At 32.0% G+C, this 26,255-nt stretch overlaps 1 long non-coding RNA gene across 1 annotated transcript; it reads left to right on the top strand.

Moving 5' to 3' along the window:
• Window positions 1–8,850: 8,850 nt before the first annotated feature.
• LOC143074645 (uncharacterized) lies at window positions 8,851–14,079 on the top strand. Its single transcript, XR_012977987.1, has 4 exons — window positions 8,851–8,889; window positions 9,976–10,262; window positions 12,148–12,175; window positions 13,451–14,079. It is a non-coding gene; the product is annotated as an uncharacterized LOC143074645 (long non-coding RNA).
• Window positions 14,080–26,255: the final 12,176 nt, after the last annotated feature.

The following is a 26,255-nucleotide window of genomic DNA, read 5'->3' as shown; positions in this document are numbered from 1 at the left end:
TCAAATAACAAAGTAAATATAGGCAACTATACAGCCTTGAAAAAAAGAGAAAGAAAACAGTCCAGACATGTTAAATACGCAACAATTAAATTGAGAAAAAGTAATGGCCTGATTTACAACTTATTAACAACAGGTTCAACCCCTACCCTTCCCCCACCCCCCCCCAAATGTTCTAGAGAAGGTAAGAAGTAAATAAAGCCTTTTCAACTTATCAAGGAGGATCTGGAGGGGATTCATTTCATTCCAAACAACTTTTCTTTAGGGTCGATACATATAAAAATTACAAAGAGTAAGTCAAACAAAAAATATATGTCTGTTTTAAGTCAGGGGACTTTTTGAAATAAGGTAACACTATCTTTACGTTTGACACGAGTTCAGTTTATTTTTCGCTTTATGATGGATAAAATAACTTAAGGTCGGCACTCAAAATAGGATGGGTCGGGTAACCGTAGACAGACATATATTTTTTGTTGGCCTAATATTTAATATGATTGCCAATGAGCATGATGAGACAACTATCTACCCCTGTCTACAGAGGTTCAGATGACATAGCAATTACAGACAACCATACAGCCTTCAAATATGAGGAAAACTGTCCCGGCCTAATATTTAATATGATTGCCAATGAGCATGATGAGACAACTATCTACCTGTCTACAGAGGTTCAGATGACATAGCAATTACAGGCAAACATACAGCCTTCAAATATGAGGAAAACTGTCCCGACATGAAAAGTATCCCCCCTAAAAATGAGGGATATTTTGCTGCTTTAAAATAAGGGTAAAAAGATGTAGCCTTTTTAACTTATAAAGGGTGTGTGTATGTGTGTGTGGGGGGGGGGGGGTCATTACCATAAGAACAACTTTTCTAAACGATGATTCAAATATAGTCATTGTATTTTTAATGAAAAATAAATATTGAAGTGTATCTCAGGCATCTGAGAACAGACTATTGAATTTAATCGGTACATCTATACATCGTTGTCCAATTTTTAGCTTCTCGTAATTGATGTCATATTTATGACCATATGCAAAGATACAAACGCCGAGATATGTGGCCTGACATGCTGCATTATATCGAAATGTCCAAAAAAATTAACAACACTGCAAATTGGGACCGAAAAGATTAATACATGTTATACCAACTGAAACTTCGATTGTCTGAGAGAGATGTTAAGACAGTTCTAGGTCAATATTTTCACAACAACAAAAAACGATAAATTTGTGGAAAAATATCTAGCGAGGTCCAAATTATAATACTCTCAAAACAGTTATCTTTACGTCTTTATTTTGTCCATTGTTGAAGACTGATTGTTGCCCTCTATATGTCCTATACGTCATTTTGTTTTCTTTGTCATTGGGTCCTCATTGATGTTGGGTTACTCGCATGTAATTTATCAATTTGAATATAAATGAAATTCCTCAACGTAGAACGACCTTACACCCCCCCTTTTCCCCGTCCTTTTCTAGATAAAAAAAAAGGATCGGGGTGAGGGTGTACCTTCGGGTGTACCTCCCTTTTTCTTGATTCTACTGTGATGGTCGATTTTGTCATATCTTTACACCGTCATTGCTAGAATTTCAAACTTCTGTGACTAAACATGTGCATGTATTAATTTGTTTTGTAATTGGTAAATTCGATATGGCAGTATAGTATTTGCGGAATTCCCACGTAAATGCCATGAGTAAATAGGGATATACCATTTTCATGGCTGTAGTGTAAAAGATGTAGGTCATTTAGACATCTTCAAGTGTAAATAAACTGTGTGTTATATGGAATCGTCCAACATACATTTATCATACGACTCAAAATGTAAACAACCCATAAAACATGTAAAATACAATGTTAATTGTTGTAAATAACCGTCCATAGCAGGTGAAAGACGTAGAATTCACGAATACACGGTTTCCGCTGATTTTGTCAGTTGGTATGACTGACATTAGATGAAATAAAAATAGATATGTCAGCTGATAAAATATTCAATAGTTTTTTGTTGGTTGAAATGTCCTGAAATGTGATAGGATTATGCAGCACATGTATCACTTCACCAGTTCACTGGCTTTAGTTTTGAATATAGACTAGAGTAGAGACTAAATGTGTACAAACCTGACATTTAACTATGTTGTAGAAAATGTGATCATCAATTCATTAAAAATATATACACAGAGAACAATATATTTCAAAATACATATGCATTAATCCAAATTTACATCCATTCGTACTGTCTAAATAGAAGAATTTCCCGCGGAAATGTCATATCAACATGGTATTGTCCAAACCGGTGAAATACGTAGAATAACAATTGTGGACAGCAATCAGATCAGATATAAGACCCTCGTGAACTCGGTGTAAAGTTAAAAAAAAAAAGTAAAAATCAATTATTAAATGAATTTGCTCGATTAACCTTGAAGTTAAGACTAATAAAAAATTGTGTCTATCGAGTAAACCCCCTAAATAAAATCATACTGTGTTCTTGACGACTTCCCAGCGGGATGATCGATAGAAATGATAATTTTTTATTAAGTATGTTAACTACATATAAACCGCAGAATAACAATGACGCCTCACATGAATGGATTATTGTCACACATCTATTTGTTTTTTATCAAAGGTAAATTTCTAAAACGAAAATAGATTTGATTTATTTATAGACACGTACAAGAATAGTAAATTTGAATTGAGTTTGTAATGGTGTTTTTTTTTTATGTATTTCCTAACTCTGAAAAGATTATCTAAATGGGATTGTGTTTTTAATAGCGTCATTATTTGTGTTTTCTTCTAAATCAAAACTGTGTATACACAAAACAATTATATGCATATAGTTGCTTTCAACTTAACATTATAAATGAAGTAGCTTATCTTAACCTTTACACACATATAGAAAATTAAAATCAAATAATTGTTATACAATGCAAGACCATAAGACCAAATAGTAATTACACATGAAAACTACAAACTTCATAAATCAAAAATGATGTAGACGTACCACAATAACAAATATTTCTTGAATAAGTTATACATGTTATATACAAAAAAAAATTAATTAATCAACATGATAAAGGGAAACATTTTTATAAGTGTCCTCCAGCCGAAATGATAAGAAACATATTGCTGCTGTAGTACATGCCCCAGAAGGAACAAGAAATGTCAACTGGCATTGTATACTAAATACATCAAATTGTCTCATTAGGTCCGATATAAGATCTAAATAAAGATATGACATGTATGAGATGCGGTATGCTTGTCGACGAGACCAATATTTACCAAAGTTCAAATGACGTCGATATAATTAATCATGGGACTCATAACGTCCCACAGCAATGAAATCATCCATGTCGTTTAGTCATTTAAATGACATCCCTAAAAAATCAATAAAATTAACAACCTAACTCAGGGCAATACAACTTTTGAAGAAAAAATATTCAAGATACAAACCAACCACAATCATTTAAATACAGCCTCGACCGTTGACAGGCAAATAGAGATGTGGATTTTTTAAAACTCTGGGAAATACTACACTATATAAAATAAAGTATTTCGCTACCTGCAACAGCAAGTTGAAATTACGCAATAGATTGGTACGAAGTACAAACAGTCACCTCACATACAATTGATAGGCACACAGATTGTTGATTTTTCTTTCACTGTTGAATCGATAGTAATTGAGTCTGCAGTTTCTCCCTAACTTATTGTAATTATGTATGTACAGTAATTGTATGTATACTAATGCTACAGTAAAATTGTTATACTCATTAGTGGAAAAATTGGTATACATGTATCTGTAGGAATCCTCCTTATATATAAGGGATTTATAATGGTAATTTGGTTTTGCAGAAGATAGAGGTCATAATGTGATGACAAAGTTAATCATCGGAAAGCCAAATCGTGAGATACTAACACGTCTAAGCGCTGATACGAAACAGGACCTGTTTATTGCGCCATCCTGGACGAATCATACAGAATCAAGTATACAAATTAAAAAGAAAAATACTAGTTTCAGTTCAAAAGCTACTGTATCAACTGAGGCTTACATTAGACAAGACAAACACTTGAAGGATGAAGATATCACCCCGTTCGAAGTGAAAAAGGTTAGATCGATAAGTCGTCCTCAGTTGAAAAAAGTTGAATCATATGCAGTACATGACGACATTTTGAAAGAAATAAAGAGTGGCCAATACAAAATTAAGATTGCACCTTCAGATTTAGTTGACTTTGGTGGTCAACGATCATATGACATGACCCATCAGTTATTTGTTCAGCACGGTGGAACATTTGTGGTGATGTTTGATGGAAGTAGGGACTTTCAAAAACCGCTGACAGAGTATCCTACGGGAGATATTTCAAATGAATGTAAGTATAGCCACATAACCATGTAGAATATTTTGTTTTTATAAAAAACAATTATAACAAAAATTAGTTCAATTGTGTAATTTTACCACATATTTAACTTCATTTGGCCTTGAAACCGACAAAAATCAAAAGAGTCATAGAAATAGATCATAGAATAGCCCTGTATATAAATTAGATAGGGGTGTTTAACTTCCAAACGAGCGTCTTTTTGTTCGCTCATCCATTATTGTATGTTAGTAAATGAACTATTTACAAGATGTTTCAGCCACTGATCGTTATTTGTGTCTCTGTTATTTCTCATAACAACATGGTAGATTAGTGCAAGTAAATATCGTATTTGATAGTATACGTTTAGATCCTGACAATGGTATGACGACATAACAAATTGATGTCGCATAATGTATATTGGTTAATGAAATATCGTTAATCAGTTAATTCAAATTACGTGCATCAGCCTTTTACTTAATGTCTGAAATGGTTTTATCACAGGAGAAACAACTTACATGTGTAGTATGGACAATAAATATGTAATACAACACTTTGATAGTAACAGGTTAAATTATGGAGTAAAATAACAACGATTAAGCGTGGTATGGTTGCTGTATCATTGACATATATACAGTACAAAATATCTGCGTATGAGGTTCATGCTATCCTTTCTTTATTCAGAGTTAACATTTTTTTTTATAGATGCATAAAATGACGGTACCTTACTACCAGTTTTCGTTTACTATACTATTCTAGGTATTCCTACACCATACAAGACGCAAAGCTAAATTTTATAATCTAAGACTTTTTTTTTCATAATAACAAAAGTTTTTACTTAAAAATGTGATATAAGCAAATATAGTGTATCTTATTTCAAAAGTGTATCGTGTATGTACAAAAGAGCTTTTTAAATGTAATAATCAAATCTGATTATTTTGCACAACCTAAAGCTTTATGAAAATGATTCGCTTAACCGATGCTTATTGTATCCATTTTCTAAAAAAATAGCATGGAATTACATTTCTTTTTTGAAAAGAAGGAAAACAACTACATCAGTTTTTATTTTGATATCAATCTAAGCTGAGTAGAACATTACCAATGTTGATGTACAAGTATTGTATATTCGATAAATTTCCATTTAATTCGATATTCAAAAGCTTCTGTGTGGTATTGTTATTTCCAATTGCAAATTGTAATATAATGAAAAGGCCGCTAAACGTAATGCTTCCATTAGGTTTACATTTCCAGTTTTAAAGAGTCTTAAACGTATGCGTTTATGTCCATGATGTAAAGCTGTTAGTTGATAAAAAGTGTAATTCGTGCATTAAGGAAGTATGAATATTTATTTCTAGCTATTGTGAAACATTGGGTGAATTCAATACTTACCTACTGTGTTGATGATGATGATTTCATGCCAAAGATATTGTTTGCTGCAACGCATAGTGACTTTCTCTCAGATGTAAGTATTGGTTCAGATAAATGTAGCATCACTTAATTGATATCACAAACACATGTTACAAATTAGTCCATAATGCATAATTATCTTGATGGTTTTTTTTTCTAAAAAACATTAAAATTTAAAAAAATATATCATGCTTTAACTTTTGAATACAAACACATTCTTCTGAATTTATTCTAATGATCCTATTTCCCTGATAGAAACTAAATTAGTCAACTACTTCTATATGTAAAATCGACGAAAGATACCAGAGGGACAGTCAAACTCATAAATCGAACAACGCCATGGTTAGAAATTGTTAAGACAAACAGAAAAAACCATAGTACACATTACACAACATAGAAAATTAAAAAACAAGCAACAAGAACCCCACCAAAAACTAGGGTTGATCACAGGTGCTTCGGAATGGTAAGCAGATCCTGCTTCACATGTGGCTCCCGTCGTGTTGCTCGTGTTATGACAAATCCGGTAAATAGTCCAATTCGGTAGGTCATGTTCACTGAAATGTTACACTTATTTCTGTCATAATTTTTCACTTATTTATTTCTTTGATTGTCACGACTATTCCAGTAATGTCTGGGATCTCGTTTTTCATTTCTTATTTGCAAAGGATTGTGAAATCATGGACCCAACTCTTCTGAATATAACTTTTTATTTAAATAGTTCCCAATGTTGCAAAAATATTGCGATACCAGTGGATGCGTTACCACCTACCGAAGCAAGCATAAAATGTGTCTCTAATTATAATCTAGTGACTATATTTTTTGTATTTTACATTGCTGGATAATACTTATTTTTTGGACAAAAACAAATCTCAAACAAATATTGTCAAAATATACATAAACTGATAAAATATTTTAATTAGTTTTGAGGTCGACAAGAAAACATGAGCTCTGTGATAATCTTAATAAGTAAATTTTTTGCTGTCAAAAGCCTTTTTGATCAATGTGACCGTCTTAAGATTTTAATAATTACCACACTAAACGTTTCGGCATGTTTATAGTGTCTTAATAGCACTTAACATTACGTTTTAGTGTATCATGCATGACTATCTCAAAACCAGACGTTGTGAAATCCTGTAATACTGTGAACAAAGTTCAGTATTTTCCGAGTTAACATTTTTGTGTGGAACATGGTGTTTTCATCGGAATCAGTCCAATGATAGAGTAGTAAATCAATAAAAATTTATATAATATCATATATCCAAATCTAAATTTTAAGCAATCGTTATACATATATATGTGAGAACAACAGGACTTTGTGCAATGCCAACATATAAGAATAGATAGGATACAGTTGTTTTTATTTTTGTTTTCTTTTTTTTCTATTATTTACTCACCAGGATATGCAGAAGAAGATGAAAACGCAAATTGTAAAAAATATCGCTGAAATGTTTGGTTCACATGAAATGAAGACACACATTGTCTTTGAACCAGTTTTCTTCATAAATGGTACAGACAAATACGATCAAGAAATTCAGAATTTAACAAACCAACTTGTCACCATTGCTCGAGCCCAGCCATCGTGGGGATTACGTCGACCGATGATTTGGGTTCCCCTTGAGCTTCTGATTGCTAATATGATAAAAGATAACGTCCATATAATACCCAAAACACAGTTAGCTGAAGCAAACACAATGAACAAAGACCTAGCCTTGTCTCAGAGACAACTGGAAGATTTTCTCTTAACACAACATTCTTTAGGCAAAATAATGTACTTTAATCAGCCAGAACTTAATAATTTTATCATTCTTTATCCTCCTGCATTGGTCAACATTCTTCGATCATTTATAACAGATGAAATATTTTGGCCTAAGAATGAGACTCTTAAAGGTATTCTACGAGGAATGAGAGAAACTGGAAAATTATATAAAAGAGATCTTCTGAAACTATGGGAACAGGAACAATTCGTTCATCATATACAAGATGATGACTTCAAAGAGTTCATCATCCAGGTTCTAGTGCATCTCGATGTTTTGGTCATACCGAAACAATACTCTAACAAGAGTGATGCGCACGTCGACTATTTCTTAGTTCCATGCACAGTTAAACACAAGATGCCGATGTCCTTTCTAGATGACAAATCATTTGCAAAAAGGACAATTGCGTTGGTCTATCAAATACAGAAGTCATCCATACCATCAGCATTGTCTTTTAAACTGGTTGGTGCAGTTAGTGGTATTTGGCCTATCAAGGAGGTGGACGGACGGCCGTTATTATATCATTCCTCCGCCGTGCTATGTGTTGACAGCAACACTGAGTTTAGAATAATGGTAGAAGAAACAAGAGTCGTCGTCTATCTTACGAACATGTCATCTAGGTCTTACATCTCCCCAGATATTGCAGCCAGCATTCAAGAATGCTTGACCGTGACTTTACAAGCTGTGTTGAAATTTTATCTGATCAGCATTGGAAAGAACCAGAAAAAAGTTAATTTGACCAATCTCTTTAACATTGAAGTCGGAGAAGTTTGTGGCAGATCTCCATGTGTGGTATCCATTTCAAAGGTGAAACGAACCGCTAACTGGGTGTGTGAGTTTGGAAACAAACACTCCTCCAGAAGATCATTGGTGTGGATTTTCGATAAGGTATCCAATATCAACAAGCCATATAAACCAACATATATTGTTTTCTATAGAAATATTCATAGCATTAAACATTTTTAATTTAGGGCATTAACTATCTGATATCTATTTTATTGACGTATTTGGCTTCATTTTTTTGAAATTATAAATGTCCAGAGCGCTTTACTAGATTTCCAATGATGATTCGGGAGCATCAGATGAGTCGCATATAATAAAATATACGCCCATTTTGCATACATATATTATGTTTCTTTAGAGTACACTTAAAATTAAGTAAATGTATTTAACTAGAAATTTATATTACGTCGTTCACTCATCTAAAATAGTAATCGAGAAAAAGCAAGAACTATAATAAACCAAGGTAATTGCAAATTGTGACGTTGTCTGAAGTCGTGATGTATAGTGTTATATTGTAATATAAATCATAAGAAATCATTACACTTTTAAATATTTTATTATTTAATAAACGTTTTTCAGAAACAAGAAGAATGTCCATCCCATTGTCAAGGTAAATTGATTTAGATCATCATAAATGAAACACAATTAGAATCCATTTGATATGTATAATTAATGAACATTGCTATGCTGAATCTATATGGCAAATCATCATAAACCTCTTAGTATAAATGAAGTAAAACAAACCACAGCTACTCGAAATACCAACAAGAAACAGCTAATAAACCGGAGAGTCATTTTCCGGATATATCAGGAATTCATGCTGCAGTATTACATGTATTAGCAACCTTCTTCTTGTTCTTATCGCAAGGATGCTGTGATTGATCCATACATGACCAATTGAACCAATATATCGGTTAATAAATTGGATGTCGGACAACAAGAGGTCCAACTCAATTAATATCCACAAAAGAGTGGACACAATTTTTTTCAAACTGCAAATCAAGATTATCAATATGACGCTAAATCAATTTTACAGAGTTGTTTTACAGGATATATAGATGAGGCATATTTTTGTTGTTGAAAATTGAAAAAAAATATTTTGGAAATCAAATAGTTTCTTCATTGCATATTATATCAACACACATTGGTATAAGTTAAACAATGCAGTTTCAAATTATTTACCTGTGTCCATAGATAAACAAACCACACATCAATAGAAAATGTAAAATACATTTGCAGAAACAATCATGCATATCAAAAATTGCCTCGTCGAAAATCTGAAAAAACACTTTTTTAAAAAGAAATAGCCTTTGATAAAAAACGTTACAACATTGAGAAACATCTAGCTGTAATTCGATTGTTAATCGTACATAGATGTTATATAACAGATGGATAAGAAGACGCTTACATAATGTTAATTTTCAAGAAGCGATCTGTGTTGTACTGTAAAATCCACAGTAAATTAGATACTGGTCCATGTATGTACATTAAGAATATCACATCTCTCATTTATTAATGGTAAGGTTTTACCACATAAAGGGAGAAACATAACAAGTCTTATCGCAAATCGTTTCACAAACATTCCTAGATTTGCGAAACATGTGTGTTTTTAATTGTTGTAGTTTATTTTATGTTTGAAAACAATCTTAATTATCATCTTCTTTTTTATTTCGTTTCACCTTTTCGAATTATTCAGGTCTTGGAAAAACTGCCCTGACAATGTCACCAAGCGAGCAACATCTGTCAAGACTTGCCAATCAGCTGGATATCAATAGTTGTAGAGAGTTAATGATTCATCTTGGGTTACAACTCAATGATTGGAATGATATTGATTACAGCTACACAAGGATGCCTCTTGTTATCAAAATCATGGCATTAAATTTCTGGAGAACAAAAACCATACGGGGTAAACCCACAAAATCATTCAACGACTTGGTGGATGCTCTAAAGGCAGTGGGGGATGAAAGGCATTTGCTTTGCAAGGTTTGGACAGCTTTTGTTTCTTTGATGTTAATCATACCGTGTTTTAATTTTTCTACCATGTTTTTTTAATCCCAATTTTTCTGTTAGGATCGTTTCAGACTTATATAGAACATGTCTTGTTTGATAGGCTCAGATGATTTTCCAAATGTCTATGCGCCAATCTTTCAGGTGGACAATTGCGGGATTGGGACAAAACTGTTGTTTAATCCACAAGTCAATATCAGTTTGTAAAAGGCGTATGTCTTTTTCAAATGTATGACATGTTACAATTATAGATCATCATTAACTAAGTGAATGATTGTACTTAAATTGATTATAATTAAATTTTGGTTTTGTTTTCATGTGATCAAAAGATTCATAATGTAACTTAGCTTTAATTTGTGTATCACGTCGATCGTTTCTATCTTTTAAAACTCGATTGTCAATGGACTCAAATATAGTACATTCATTTATTTAAACAAAAGGTGTCCATCCTGATTGAGCTTTTGATAATTGAATTTTCCCTTTAGATTTTTCCTCGGAGCTCAGTATTTTTGTGATTTAACTTCTCATTGAGACCATAAAAAAGTGGAAAGTTCACAGGAAGACACGTGTCTTGTAATTGCAAAAAGCCCTCAGTCCTCTTCTCCGGTTTATTTAAAAAAAAAATGTACATGACCAAGGAGCTCTTGACTTTGCCCTTTATAAAATTAGACGTGTAGCATTGACGGTAAAAAAAATACTGACCCATATGCGCAATAACATTATGAAAGTGTTTTGAAATGTTTGAAAATCTTAACATTAGTCAAAAGACGAAGAGCTTACATTGAGATTTTTAAAAAAATGTAACTATTTCGGGGAAGGAATTAGAGCTTTGCAAGATAGAGGTATATTCCTTCATTTGAGTGCCACATGTGGAGCGTGATATGGTTACCCTTCAAGAGTACACAATACCATCGCCAATTTTTGGTGGGGTTTGTTTTTGTTCACTCTTAATTCTTCTATATTGTAGTTTGTATACAGTTGAAAGTCTCAAGATTTTTTGGCTTTTTGGCCATGGCATTGAAAGTCTCAAGATTTTTTGGCATTTTGGCCATGACATTGAAAGTTTATTTCAAATTATGAGTGTCAATTTCCCGTTGCTATCTTTCGTCTTTCGATATCAGATAACAAAGGCCTTATTTAGTATTTATATCAAACTGTTGTAAATCTATGGAAATATGCCTTTGGTTCACTCGATATTCCACAGATATACATATAGTTTCAATTAGATCTCATGATATTCCTCAGGTAAACATACTCATGATATAGTTTGAATAAGTTCTCATGATATTCCTCAGGTAAACATATTCATGATATAGTTTGAATAAGTTTTCATGATATTCCTCAGGTAAACACACTCATGATCTAGTTTGAATAAGTTCTCATGATATTCCTCATGTAAACATATTCATGATATAGTTTGAATAAGTTTTCATGATATTCCTTAGATAAACATATTCATGATAAAGTTTGAGTAAGTTCGCACGGTATTCCTCAGGTAATCATATTCATGATATAGTTTGAATAAGTTTTCACGATATCCCTTAGGTAAACATATTCATGATATTGTTTGAATAAGTTATCACTATATTCCTTAGGTAAGCATATTCATGATAAAGTTTGAATAAGTTTTCGTGATATTCCTCAGGTAAACATATGCATGATATAGTTTAGATAAGTTCTCATGATATTTCTCAGGTAAACATATTCATGATATAGTTTGAACAAGTTCTCATAATATTCCTTAGGTATACATATAGTTAAAATGTGTTCTGAATCGTGTTATGCAGTGTGCAGAACTGATCTTGTATCATACACAAATCATATATACAAACACAATAACTTTATCTATCTTTCCTTTCAGGTGTTTAGAGAAGACACACATTTGTTAGGTAAGATTTAGCATAACTAACCGTATCTTGCAGAAACTTTGTTTATAAATTCCTAAGACTTTAGAAAATAATAATGTTTCGAAATGACCATGTCTATAATATGGTCTTTTTAAATTTTTTATGTTATGTATATAGATGAAAAGTTAATTTTAAAGCAATCAATCAAAAGAAAAGATTTGAAGTACTTAGGACACATGTTACAAGCGGTCTTACAACAAAATTCCAAATTCTTACAGTTTGGGAATCGTAGATATAAAATTCTAATTTGTGAAGAACCACACTGATTCTATCAGAACACACACTTGTGACTTCGGACGATTGAGTTTTCAACAGACAGTCGGTTTTTGAATTGGCACTTATTGTGCAGGCTTATGGGCCGATTAGTATTTGTAATTGTATGAAGCAGAATTCATTCAGAAACTTCTAAACGACAACAAGAAAAAACATCTTGCGAAATGCTTTCTTACCTTCAGATATATTTATATTGTCTGTTCACTCAATAACCGATAATGCAATCGTTACTTACATCTCATACATCCCAGTGAATTTGAAATTAACGATACTATTAATACCAGAAAGACTGCTTCATACCTTGATGTTTTCCTCAATATGGACACAGATGGAAGACTTTACACTAAAATCTATGACAAACTGGATGATTTCAACTTCCGAATTATCATTTAACCCTTTCTAACTGGTATTAGATCCTCTGTCCAATCGAATGGTGATTACAGATCTTAGTTGATCCGTTTTTTCGTGCATGTTCACGATTTACTGACTTCATACACAGAAGTGTGCTCCTGACGCATAACCGCTCCCACCGAGTTATGAGGAGGACATACTAGTACTTGAAATGACACTTCGTACAGTTTATGGACTCCATAACGAATGAGTTTATCTATGTGATGTATTTGTATTTTAACTTATTAATGACAATTTTATAACGTCTTAGATTGTAGTTTACCATCTACGTTGTCTTGTCTGCTAATTACCAAATGTGACTTATTCCTGAATATGACTATTTTGTCGAGTGTTAATTATGATGTTTCATTTGTTAGTCTGGTTAGATATTGTGTTGGGTCTTATCTTTTGTGTTTTAAATACTAATTTTTTTCTATGTAGGTAAAAGGTCAGATGATTAATCAGCTATTTCATGTATACAATTTAGTTATTTAGTTAAAAGCAACTATATGCACAAACTTGTTCATTGACACGCCTCATATATCTACGTCAATGGTTTTTTTTTCTTCATATATTATGTATATATTTTGACAGATATTGCAGAAATCCGACTACAAGAAGTTCCACACGATGATGTTCTTAAAGATCTGCCCAGAAACCTTGGAAACTGCGCTATACAACTCGGAATTGAGTTGGGAGTAAGTATAAGTTCGATAGAGGAGACATTGACACGGCACCCAAGGGACATGTACAATCAGATAGAAGACATCCTTAGAAAATGGAAAACTTCAAGAGGAGTAAAACCTACAATATACAGGTTAATGTTAGCTCTGGAACGTGTACATACTGGAGGATTGGAATATTTGAAGGGTTTCTATATAGGACAGTAAATCATGGTCATATCTAATAAACATATAATAGTAATTATGTGATGTCACTCTAAACTGCACAAGATACCGTAGGCAATCAAATTAAAAGTAAAATCTATCAAATAATTCTACGGGAAAATATAACTGATAGAATTTTAAAAAAATCATTTTCGATTCGGGAAACTGTTTATGCTTTTACTATACTCTGTTTTACAAAGGTCAAATGAAATATGTACCTGTGTTGTTGTTCTGCTTACCTCCAATGCCTGGTAAGGTTTTCAGTTTTAAATATCTATAAAGCTGTATGTGTATAATGATAGATAACATTATTTGATTCAAATTTAAGTAACACATCTAAACAAAATTGAAACAACACGTTTAATAATTTAGTGCATCCGAAACGCTTTGCTGGATTTACCTTCATCAGGAACGCTCTAAGTCAAATATTTGAAATCCGAAGATGTATAAGTACCGAAATTATTATACATTATCTAAATCGTTATACATCATAATAACAAGGGAAAAGTACAACTTGTACAGCAACATATGCGGAAATGAACAAAACATGTATATTTAGTAAGGATTAACGCATAATGGTTGGATCGCTTTTTTAACCTTATAATACCTAGCACAAATGAAAACAGGATAAACCCAAACCTGTTTTATGTTCATGAGAAACCTTAATTAATGCTATTTTTGCCACATTTCATTATATATTTCAAATCATGCTCGGTTGAGAATGTGATAAAAATGAGCACTAAACGTTGGCAATGTCTAAACATGGTGTATATAACTAAAAATATGATGTAAGATGGTATATTTTTCAAAAAAAAAAACCGCTGCGTCTTGTAGATAAACGCAAGGGTACTGTTTTGTAGATATAGTTATATTTCTCATATATGCTTGACTTTACTAGGTCTTACAAAACAATGTTTAAATGAGGCTAATCAAGTTATTGGTATACATTTGTGTATGGCTCCGGATAAAAGAGATCGAATTATTAACAGAAATTGATTCGTTTTATTATTTTATATTTTGTTTCCAAATTGTTAACTTTATAACACGATTTTAAACAAGTAAAGGAATCTGATGTACAGTAGTTGTCGTTTGTTTATGTAATATATACGTGTTTCTCGTTTCTCGTTTTGTTTATATAGATTAGACCGTTGGTTTTCCCGTTTGAATGGTTTTACACTAGTAATTTTGGGGCCCTTTATAGCTTGTTGTTCGGTGTGAGCTAAGGCTCCGTGTTGAAGGCCGTACTTTAACCTATAATGGTTTACTTTTTAAATTGTTATTTGTATGGAGAGTTGTCTCATTGGCACTCACACCACATCTTCCTATATCTAAAGATGTAAAGATGTATTTTTAGCGTAAGAGCTCAAACGAATTGTTGAATGTATTTTTCGCATAAATATATATATAAGTACGTCTGAGTCAGTAACAACTCTACAACAGATTTATCCATCGGATCGCCATCAATGATGGTGAGACATGGCTGTGTACATAATGTATATACAATTCGTCTAAACATCAACCCAACAATGTTAGATCTGTAAATTTGCTTTCGCAAAGTTTTGGTTCTTCCCTCACCGGGATTCGAACCCATGCTACTGTGATATTGTGACACCAAATCGCCTGCACTGCAGTCGTCCCGCTAGACCACACGACTTGGTGTCACGATATCACAGTAGCATGGATTCGAATCCCGGTGAGGGAAGAACCAAACATTTGCGAAAGCAAATTTACAGATCTAACATTGTTGGGTTAATGTTTAGACGAATTGTATATACATTATGTACACAGCCATGTCTCACCATATATATATATAAAGTAGACAGTCATTATGGTTTCCTGTTTTTTTTAAATAATAGTAAACATTTATCTGCTGTTAAAAATTGACAAAAAAACATCTAACATTTCTTTAACAAAATCAATTAAAACAAATTGTTAAGTCCTTAGGATGGACGTTCGCCGTATTCATTGTGTGCTGTTTCTAAATACATTAATCAGTTAACCAATGCTCAACTCTGTTATCCGATAAAGAAGAAATTACTCAATGTAACGACTATAAACTTAGGGAATCACATTTACTAAATGAAGCGTGACCTGGTGCGATAACAGATTGATCGGTTGTTTTATGTATTGCTCATTCGTCATGCAATTGTGAACTCTGTTAAATTGTCACAATAGAGAATAGGACTTGATAGGTAAATACTAATCCACATGTCAATAATTACAATTCTGTCCGAATCAAAACACCATTGTTGAATGTATTTCAGCATACTAGATGTATTAACAAAATAAAGAGAAAGGTAGTATGGTTTCCTGTTTCGTTTTATTATTCGATTAAGAAGAAATAAATCAAACCCAAACACTCCATCCTCTAAGCAATATATGAGCATGACTCAAATGATAAATAAAACGATTTATAAATCAATATGATATTTCAAACGTCGACTATTCATTTTAATAATCACAATAACGATTTAATAGATCGATATGATGTCTCAAACGCCGACAGTCATTTTTCTCCAACGTCGATAATCATTTTTTAATAGACACGCTAACGAAATAATAAATCGACACGATGTCTCAATCGCCAACTATCAGTTTTAATGTTTCAATAACGAATTCATAAATCGATATGAATTCTCAAACGACGACAATCATTTTTTCAAGTGCGTTGTAATCCTTATAAAATATCTAGATTCGAACTACAGCGAAACAATCGTAGCTGAGAATGAAATTGCGAGGAGATCGGTTAAAAAAAATAACAACTGCCACCTGTGTGTTTAATTTTTTTCCTGACCAATATCCGTATCATATACTATCGTAATACTTTATACTTATATATGCTACAATATCTTAATGTCATTCATGATTTGAACTAAAATTTACAATTCAAGCAGCAGTGTGAGAGGGAAAACATGGACAGATAAATAAAACTAAATGAATATCTCTTTGATTATCTTATACATATAAAATGTGTTATCAGTACCAATGAGACAACTTTCCTTCCCAGTGACAATTTGAAAAGGAAACACTATAGGTCTTCAACAAGGAGCCTTGACCTACATCGAACAGCAAGATATAAAAGACCCCAAAAATTACAAGTTTAAACCCTTTTAAACAGGAAAACCAATTGTTATGTTCTTTTGTTATATTTGGATAACAAAAGTAAATAATTTTAAAAAAAAACTTTGCAAAGTGAATCAACTTATATAGACTAAAAATGTGAATTTTAATCCAACTGTCTAAAATTGTGTTTAAGATTTTGTTGGAAAATGTGAAATATAACATCTCATTTAATGGTATATTGATTCATACCACATATATGTAGGGAATGGATAATATATTGTTTATCTACTTGTCATTCATGGATATATAATGATGATACTTTATACCTAGCATTTTGCAATAAAGATGTGGCTTCTACTTTTTCTTGTTATTTGTAGACGTTCATATTATGCCCACAAACATTATATTACAACATATAGTATTGGGACTTAATAAGCCACACGATAATAAAACTTAGCTCCAAAATCTTGCAGAACATTTTCAAAATTGAGGCTGGTTGAGAAATCAGTATTACCACAGATAGAATACTTTTCAAAAGATCATTCCGTAATATTACGTATATAGTGGTAATCAGTTTCTGCGCCACACAATGCGCAATACCTAACATTTTGCAATAAAGACGTGGCTTCTAATTTTTCTTGTTATTTGTAGACGTTCATATAGTGCACACAAACATTATAGTACAACATATAGTATTGGGACTTAATAAGCCACACGATAATAAAACTAAGCTCAAAAATCTTGCAGAACATTTTAAAAATTGAGGCTGGTTGAGAAATCAGTATTACCACAGATAGAATACTTTTCCAAAGATCATTCCGTAATATTACGTATATAGTGGTAATCATTTTCTGCGCCACACAATGCGCAATACCTGACATTTTGCAATAAAGACGTGGCTTCTACTTTTTCTTGTTATTTGTAGACGTTCATATAGTGCACACAAACATTATAGTACAACATAAAGTATTGGGACTTAATAAGCCACACGATAATAAAACTTAGCTCCAAAATCTTGCAGAACATTTTCAAAATTGAGGCTGGTTGAGAAATCAGTATTACCACATATAGAATACTTTTTAAAAGATCATTCCGTAATATTACGTATATAGTGGTAAGCAGTTTCTGCGCCACACAATGCGTAAATGAAACAAGCAGCTTATCTTGGTATCAGTTTCCATCTTTTCATCAAACTATGAAGTGCTTGGCTATGAGTCATTGACTGCAAATACTTTGAAGTGCTAGGCTATATGTCATTGACTACAAATACTATGAAGTGCTAGGCTATATGTCATGAACTACAAGTACTATGAAGTGCTAGGCTCTATGTTATTGACTACAAATACACGAATTAACCCAGCAGTTGTACATATCATTATTAGATATAATAGTCACGGTAGGTATAGTGTCCGGCTATGATCGTGGTTTTTTCGAGTGATTTGTTCGGGCTTTTTCGAGTGTGACCACTTTTTTTCGAGTAAATATGATCAAAAATGTAAACAAACAGACTTCATTCCTGACAAGACGTGATATAAAAGTTTGAAATTAATATACAAGGTATATTAGTTATTGAGATAAAAAAATATTATCATTCTGAAATTTTTTTTCGTTAAAAAAGTAAAATTTAGCCTTACAATGCTTTAATTCCAAAAAAAAACAGATTAAATATTAAAAAAAAGATGTGGTATGATTGAGACAGCTGTCCAAAAGAGACCAAAATGACACAGGCCTTTCTTATACACATCCAAATGTAAATGTCGACGGAAATGCATACATGGGATCTATATATTCTTAGATATACAGACAGTTTACAAAAAATATTGTTATTGCATTGCAAATGCTTTTTTGAGACTTAATTCATTTCTTCATGCCCGGGCATTTTCGAGAGCAGTCCGGGCTTTTTCGAGTGTGTCCTTTTTTATCGAGTGATTATACACATTTCTTATAGCTACACATGTTATCTGTTTGTTTATTTATGTTTAAAGCTATAAAATAAAGATTCAAAATAAGTATTTTCAGTGCCCATGGTACTTATGTTAGCACTTGCGTTTTATAAACAAGTATCGTTCACTTGTATAATAATATTCTTTTTCTTACATCTTACATTTACAAATTGAATGTACAGTGTATATTCGTGATGTCAACAATATAATGTAAGTTACATGCATAGACAATTCGGATTGAGACGTTCATACAAATGTTGTGTTAGGTGAGATATATGTGTATTTTTAAAAGAGTATCCATCCGAAATATTTCATTTACTATTTGTTTTGTATATTATTTATTTTATTGTTTAAAAAATGGAAACCGAAAATGTTTAAATGCTTCTACGAATACGAAGTTGTTTATTATAGTGACACTGTGTATATATACAAAGTAGTATAATAATATTTTCCAGTACAATGTTTGTACACCCGACCCATTGGACCTATAAGTTAATAAAAATAATATATATATAAAAATCATTTCACATTAGAGTCCTGTAGAACAATTATTTACATATATAAATCGTCTGCGTTTTTTAAATGCTTGCTAAATATATTTAGCTGTTCTTCTTGGAAAATAAATTGGAAATTGTAATGATTGTTCACAATGTGATAGTGATAAAAATGTTTCTTTGTCTGGTATGCTTGGGTAAAGTTCATTACGAAGCTCATTATATAAATCACAGTTAAAGGGAAATTCCGCGATTTTTTTACTTATCATCTAATTATGTTCATCTTAACATAAAAAACACATTTGCAAAGTTTTAAATTTATATTCCTTCTAATAACGGAGAAAATCAAGTATTTGTAACTTTTTTGGTTGAATTCTCGAGTGGGTCGTGACGTATTAGCCCGATTTATTGAATTCTGGGAAAAAATAAAATCTGTTTAACTCTTATAGCTTATCGACAATATACGTAATTAAAAGCGCACAGCTGACGAATGGTCGAAGTTATGAACCACAATATAAGAATGAACGAAAATGAATATGCATATACCGTTTTGTATTGATTGAATTAAACTCCTATAAAATTATCTCTAGTAAATGTTTTTGAATAAATTTAATTAATTATTGTTGAGATTTTTTTCATAAAATATTTAGTGAACATTTTTACTGATATTGAACTGAAAATATTTCAGTTCTAATTACCGTTATTGTTTTGATAATCATTTCAATGCAACTAATGTGTGAGCAGAGTGTGTATATTATTTTGTAAAGGTCACTGTATATTTCTCGGCTTGAGGTCAATTCGTTTACCTTGTAGCTATTTAGCTGTAGGTGTGAGTTCAAGCGTACACAGGTATAAATGTTGTTATTTGGAAAGGATAAACAGAAAGGATTAGAAAGAGTATGCTGTCACGATGTTAATACACTAAGATTTAATACACGATGAAAATAAAGATACAATAACTAAATTGTGTAAATTAATTGAAAATAAAATTCAGATTCGTAATTCCGAAAGTGTATAAAAATAAAAGGAAACAATTTTTGATTACTTTCTTAGCGGCAATTGGCGTAAAGATTCAAATATGAAGCAAAAAATAGTAGTTTTAATCTTTTATAAAAACTAAATGCAATATTACCCAATTTGATATACCATTGTACATCTGTTTGATATCGTTGACTTTACCGGAATTTCTTAACTTGTATTCAAATCTGGCTGTGTTTAAATGCTAATAAAACTATTGCAATTTTAAAGTTTTTAATTGACAAAAAAATACAACATACAACATGCATGATTTTTTTTTAGTTTCTTTTTAACATTTTATTCTTACATAATTAAATTCATTTGACAATCATTTACACGAACTTTTTGTGAAAAGAATATCAATTATCTAAGCTAAGGCATTATTTCTTTTGAGGATTTTTGAGGATTTTTTTTAAAATTCTATGATAATATTTGTGCAATGTTGAACATGATAGCCGTCATTAATCCAAATAAGTAGTAGTAATAAAAGTTATATTTTAGTCATGCATAACTGATATTGACGAGTTTATAATAGTTCGTCCATACATCGTTGTTCTTGAAACAATCATTATTAGTATACATGTAAGTTTCCTGACGTATAAGAGCCATTGAGGATGAGCTCCAGAGAAATCAGACTAGTGGCGTTTCGTTCGTTTGTTTGTTGGGAAAGGAGAGGAAATGCAACCGCTTGTACAGATAAACGACAGAATTACCATACAAGCATTTATAGTCAACACAATCAGAAAGAGTTCCCATCGTTAGACGGGGAATATGAAGGCTTCCAAGAATGAACAAGTGACATGTCTAACTCTGAACAGTTAGAAAACAGACTATCGACATCGACCGCTTGTTCTTAATATTTGAAACTGTATGCATATATATACGTATACGTTTATGATATATATAGTGATGAGTTCTTGCGTCTGACAAAAACTAAATTCCGTCATGGTTATATCTTGCCATACGTTTATATTGGTTTGTAAGGTGATTACTCACAATCGTTATTTGAAAATCCTGTTTGTGAGATGTAGATTCATTTCAATACAGAAATTTCGTCTATATATTTCACAAGTGTATAACACGGAGAAGCTCTGAAAGTCCATTACTCCCATTTTGTTTGGGTGTGAACCATCGATGTTTACAGCAATATCACAGAATAAGATGATGATGGTAGAAAGAACTATGGGCGTCATGTGGCAAATATTACATGCATATCGGACAATGAGTTGTCAATCTGTATGAAAAGATTTCCAATACAACCATATTATTGAGAAGGAATGTTTACATGCTATACTCTCGTACTAGTATTACAGGGTTCTTGTGGCGTTCACCTTAGACACACATCTTTTTAACGATGTTTAAAAAAAAGACAGAACCAATTTAATGTCATATTTCCCTATTTTTTAAATATAAATAAAAGTCTTTTATCTGACAAGAATACCCCTATTTAGCGAACAAGAAATTTATTCTTTTTTCTGTTATTGAATACCAAGAAAGAAAATAAATCCCGAAATTAATTTGAAACTTTGATACTCAAAAGTTTCCCAGCAAAATATTCACATTCCCTGGGGATAATTAGTGTTCGTCCAGTGGCATATATAACAATTGTGATGACGAATTACTTCCTTTGTTCGAGAACAATCTTATTGAAATATAAATCTGTGATTTTACTAGGTCCACAGCTTCAATGAACCAAAGCAAAAGTTATACATCGACCTGTATATAAATCAAATTGGTTCTCTTCTTCTTCTGGTATACAATAGTCTATCGACATTCGATGATTACATACTGTTGGCATACGTGGACTAGTCTATTTACAACACTTTTACCCCTATTTATTCAAAATATATGTTTTTTTCTTATGTTCAATGTATACATGTATATATTTTAAATTGCGCTATAGTTCCGTAACTTTCTATCCAGTCGTATAAACGAATCGTCGGCAAGTGCGTACATTTTTTTAAATCAATATTTCTGGTCTGTTCCAATCTGTCCTTCACTATTGACAATGACTATATATTACATTTTCCCAAATTCACCCTTGGAAAAAATATTTAAATAGATTTTAATTTCATCAAATCTTATTTTTTGGGTATTATTTATATGTTTATGAATTATATTCTTTACACCAGAAATGTTATTTATAAACAAGCGTATGAGTTTAGTAATGACAAGTAAGACAGAGTTGTATATTATTCATCTGATAGTTCAAAATGGAAAGTTATAAGTTATAAGTTATCAGCCGTGTACACTGATCAATACCTGCAGAAGTGAAACGATGCATGAACTTGCAAGCCCGACAGGAAATCGCTTGAATACCTGGACGTGTCACCTCACACCCCTCACAATACCTTTGGAAGTAATACCTTTAGCCATGCTGGTGATCAGATGAGGGAAAATCAAAATATATATATTTATTACTTTAAAGAGTTATGAACAAATTAGATTTTCGAAAACAATTTTCACGGAACACTTATTTATGATTTCAACTTTGACTTTTCACCTAATTCCAATATCAACAGTTTAAAAACAACAGACCATGGTAATTTAAAAAAAAGTAAGAATATTTTTCGTATCAAGTTAGTTAGTCGGATAAAACAACCGTACGATTGACAAGATATCGACACGCAATTACGACTACATCGGTTACTGTAGTTTTGTTTCTTTGTGGTTAATAGACATATCGTTTTTATTAATCGGGAAAGAAGACAAAATGGCGGATCGCAGAGAATTGATACTCTAAATTTAAAATCGATGGTAATCGCTTATCTAGCGGAATAAAACTTTAATATCTATGAATTTGAGCATTTTTATACAGAATGAACATAATATCAATTTTTGATTTTTTTGCGAAGTTTCCCTTTAATAAGGAAATGAATTTCATTTTCAATTTCATTTTTGCTACAAATTTTACATATTCTACTGTCCTCAGGTTCGCCACTTAACAGTCCTGTTTCAATTCTTAGAGATAGAATTCTACATCTAAATTGAGCCAACGTCAACCGTTCGTTCCGTTGTAGGTTAAGGTTTACGTATGCTTCAGCAGAGAAATTATTTTTGAAAGTTTTGTATGTTTACAGTTTTGGGTATTTATTTAAGTTGTTATTATAAAAAATAAGATGTGGTATGATTGCCAATGAAACAACTCTCCACAAGAGACCACAATTACACAGAAATTAACAATTATAGGTAACTATACGGCCTTCAACAATGAGCAAAGCACATACCGCATAGTCAGCTATTAAAGTCCCCGAAATGACTATGTAAAACAATTCAAACGAGAAAACTCACGGCCTTATCTACTCATCTGTTATAAATGGTAAAATCTTCATCCATATGGAGAAAATAAAGATAATCAATAAAAAATGAACGAAAAACAAATATGTAACACATAAACAAACGACAACCACTGAATTACAGGCTCCTGACTTGGGACAGACACATACATAAACCAATCAAGACTATGCTGATTTTGTGTTATTGATGTCACAACTCTTCTGTGAAGAGGAGTCTGATTATGCATTTGTAATAATTGGTCATACACCACGAGAACTTCCTTTCAATAAAAGAAAAGTGCCTTAAAAATTGTATATATGGATATCTAAATCGGCGTCCGGTGTCCGTCGTCGTCCTGCGTCCGTCGTCGTTAACTTTTACAAACATCTTCTCCTCTGAAACTACTAGGCCAAACTATTTATTAAACCAAACTTGGCCATAATCATCATTGGGGTATCTAATTTAAAAAAAGTGTCCGGTGACTCGGCCAACAAACCAAGATGGCCGCTATGGCTAAAAATAGAACATAGGGGTAAAATGCAGTTTTTGGCTTATAACACAAAAACTAAAGCATTGAGGGCAAATCTGATAAGGGTCAAATTGTTTATCAGGTCAAGATCTATCTGTCTTGAAATTTTCAGATGAATTGGGCAACCCGTTGTTTGGTTGCTGCCCCTGAATTGGTAATTTTAAGGAAATTTTGCTGTTTTTTGTTATTATCTTAAATATTATTATACATGTTATAGATAGAGATAAACTGTAAACAGCAATAATGTTCAGCAAAGTAAGATTTACAAATAAGTCAACGTGACTGAAATGGTCAGTTGACTCCTTTAGGAGTTATTGCCCATTATAGTCAATTTTTAACAATTTTCATAAAATTTGTAAATTTTTATTAACATTTTCCACTGAAACTACTGGGCCAAGTTCATTATAGATAGAGATAATTGTAAGCAGCAAGATTTTTTAGTAAAGTAAGATGTACAAACACATCACCATCATCAAAACACAATTTTGTCATGAATCCATAAGCTTCCTTTGTTTAATATTCACATAGACCAAGGTGAGCGACACAGGCTCTTTAGAGCCTCTAGTATAAAATTTCCGGGGTTCACCACAAGAAATATTATTAACTGTAAAATCAAAAGTAGCATGTAATGAAGTTAAAATGAATATTAGTTCCCTGTACTACATGTATGTTTTAAACAGCGTTTTGTGAAGGATCAAGTAATTTATAAATAAACACTGGAAAGTAGTTGTAGAACGCTCTCCGAACAGAAAATTTGCATTATATTGAAAAAGCTAACTTTTGACCCACGAAGTAATATGTTTTTGATGATTTATTGGAAATGTCATTTTTGAAAGTCTAGAATACTTTTTTCTCTGATTCAAATTTTCTGAAAAAAACCGGACCATTTGTTTAAAAACCCGGACGTTTTCATAGTTGCTATCGAAAAAACCCGGACAATAACAAACGCTGAATTATTTGGTTATATTAAAGGAATGTGTGCTTTTTTGTTGATCTAAACTTGCGTAGTAGTCAATTGCAATATAAGATGAATAGTAATGTAAAAACTATTATAATTACGAAAAAGCAATTAATTGAACTTATCGCATGTTTTATCACTCAGAAAAGCCCGAACTACATTCGAAAAAACGAACCGAATCACTCGAAAAACCACGATCCTAGCCGGACACTAAACCTACCATGATAGTGCGTTGACTGAAACCAGATTTATTATAATCTCAAGTTCGAACACTCACCTATATAATATATCATTTGAAAGATGAAACCCTGTACTATAACAATAAACCTATCACTTTTATGAGAAGGTAGCAAGGGACATCCGCAACAGTGAAAAAGAACAAGACATCGCTAGTAAAAAGTGTCCAATGTGAAACAAAACATTCAACTAAAGACATGAAAAACTATTGCTATTCATATCTCATTAGTTTTAGTTCCCTTTGATAAATGACACAGTATTTTTATAATTTGTTTTTATTATAAAGTAAGTATCGTCAAGTATTACACAATGAGTTTCCATTAAATTGAATGTAATATACTATTAGATTCTTATTGAATCTGACCGTTAATTTGATCCATAAAAACAACAATATGAATTAAGGAAATATATGTATTGTAACCAACGAGGACACAGTTATCAATAGTTTGAAAAAGACGTTGACTTAAGCAACATCGTACAGCTATCAACAATGAGCAAACCATGTGTTAAATTGCTCAGGCGTTAGTTTTCTATGTTGTGATTTGAGTACTGCTGTTTGTTGATAGGTCTTTTTTGTTTCACTCTATCCATGGAGGTTTCTTTTTTTCGACGCATGAGTTGAAATACCCTTTCGTAACTTTCGCCTATCTTTTTGTTCACAGATAAATGGTTGTAAATCGTACATCCAAAGTAGTAATTTAAATCACTAATGCTTAATAACAGATTTTTAGAGATATTTTGATGTGTTTTTATTTGATTTTGCAGAATTCGATCACCCTTCTGCAGCACTGACCCATCGTTTGGTAGTGTTTGTGTCGCTCAGTCGATATCTTTAAAATGCAATCAATGTCCAGCCAAACAGGCGACTCATGAGACATTTTAAAAACATACATGTTCATCAGACTTGCGGTAATTGTAATTGATTACAATTTTTCAAGTAATCATTGTAATCATTAATCAGCCCAAAATCTGATTACATGTAATTTAATTTAATC

Source organism: Mytilus galloprovincialis, chromosome 5, assembly GCF_965363235.1.
Source record: "Mytilus galloprovincialis chromosome 5, xbMytGall1.hap1.1, whole genome shotgun sequence".
In the NCBI taxonomy this organism is placed as follows: Eukaryota; Metazoa; Mollusca; class Bivalvia; order Mytilida; family Mytilidae; genus Mytilus; species Mytilus galloprovincialis.
This window is presented reverse-complemented; position numbering and strand designations above follow the sequence as displayed.